This window comes from Bidens hawaiensis, unplaced genomic scaffold, assembly GCF_021521415.1.
Source record: "Bidens hawaiensis isolate Kalapana, Puna unplaced genomic scaffold, B.hawaiensis_p1.1 tig00000905_1, whole genome shotgun sequence".
NCBI classification, from domain to species: domain Eukaryota; kingdom Viridiplantae; phylum Streptophyta; class Magnoliopsida; order Asterales; family Asteraceae; genus Bidens; species Bidens hawaiensis.
This window is the reverse complement of record NW_027491053.1, coordinates 3,214,484-3,216,171: the sequence shown is the minus strand read 5'-3', so window position 1 is coordinate 3,216,171 and position 1,688 is coordinate 3,214,484.

Sequence of the window (1,688 nt, the reverse complement as noted above, 5' to 3'; positions counted from 1 at the left end):
GTATGTCTAGTATATCATACTTAAAATTCAAGTTCATTGGTGTTCGTTAGATTGGTCAACTAGTTGTAGTTTGAAAGATTGTGTTCTATTGACTAGAATTGTTGATTTTGGGTTTAACGCGAGGGTTGAAGTGATTAACGACCAATTCAGCTCGGGTGAACTTGGTTTGATGTACGGGCTGTTGAAAAGTCATTTTTATAAGTTATGGGGCTGAATTGGTTGTCGGTTACTCAAATGGGTCGGTACAACGCGCAATTACGTTTATTGAATAGTTGGTGCGTTGTACTTGCAAGTTACCGACCCATTGGACTCGTTTAGCGTCGTGTGGACTTGTTGGCTGTGAATTTATCATATTGAGTCCACACGGGGCTGAGTTGGATGCTAATGGCCTAAACGACTCTTAAACGTGCGTGTTAGTGTCACCTAGTGCTTCCGGGGGTAAATTGGGAATTCTTTATTCTCGGGAGTACCTAAGGGTCGTGTTGGTGAATGTAATGCCCCGGGGGCTGTTATGAATGAGTTTGATGAGGTCGAGACTTTAGGTACCTCGAACCGTGTTAGAACGTCTCGTAGGATAAACGAGTCCTTTTGATGTCATTAGTAATGTTTGAATGTAAACCGTCAGGTGTTTGAGTTTTGGAAATACTTAGGGTTCTCTAGCTCGTGGTGAACTCGTGCCTTGTGTCAGGTGAGTTCATGATGCCCCTTTTTACTCTTTTAAGATTTTGGGCTAGCATGCACACCTAAGCGATTTTGCTTGATGAATTGTTTAAAATTGTTTTGGATGGGCGTACTTGTATAGGGTAGGCCTTGAAATGATATTATCGTATGTATGTATGTATTATTGTATGGCCAATATTTGGCGAAGTTTAGTAGTCGTTATCGACTACGGATGTTATGTACGCCTACTTTGTGTTTGTATATGTTGGATGAGATGTTACGTGTTTAGGTTGTACGTGTGCTCGACCCTGATGTTATTACTTGGATGAGATATTACGTGTTTGGGTTGTATGTGTGCTCGACCCTGATGTTATTACTTGGATGATATATATGTAAGGATATAATTATAAGGATGTTTACATATAATTATAAGGATGTTTACATATAATTATAAGAATGTTTACGTATAATTATAAGGATGTTCATATATAATTATAAGGATGTTTATATATAATTATAAAGATGTTTACACATATTTATAAGGAAGATTTCTTGTTGTTGATGATGGCCTAACTGTTGTATCCCGTTTATTTGGCCTAACCATTATATCCCATTTATTTTAAAACTCTCGGGATGACTATTATGATTATTATTATTATAGATGTTATTTATTAAAAGTTGAACTCACTCAGCTCAAGCTGACTTTGTGTGCATGTTAGTGTGAGTTTCAGGTTAGGAGATGGATGCAATACTTCTTGGACGTGCTCGGAGCTACTTGGATGGTGAAGGGCATGCTTAGTCGGGAGTTTTAATAATAATAAACATTTTTCTTTTAACGTTTTATTAAATACAATTTAATTTGGTTTTGGGCATTATTCCCGGGGTTCCGAAACTTGTTTTATTAATTATGATTTTCCGCTGAATTATACTCTGAATTAGTTGTTTTAATGGAATGAACTCTTTTCAAGTTTTAGTATTTTTATAAGTGTTATAGATGAATACCAACTGTAGGATTCCCGGGATTCGGG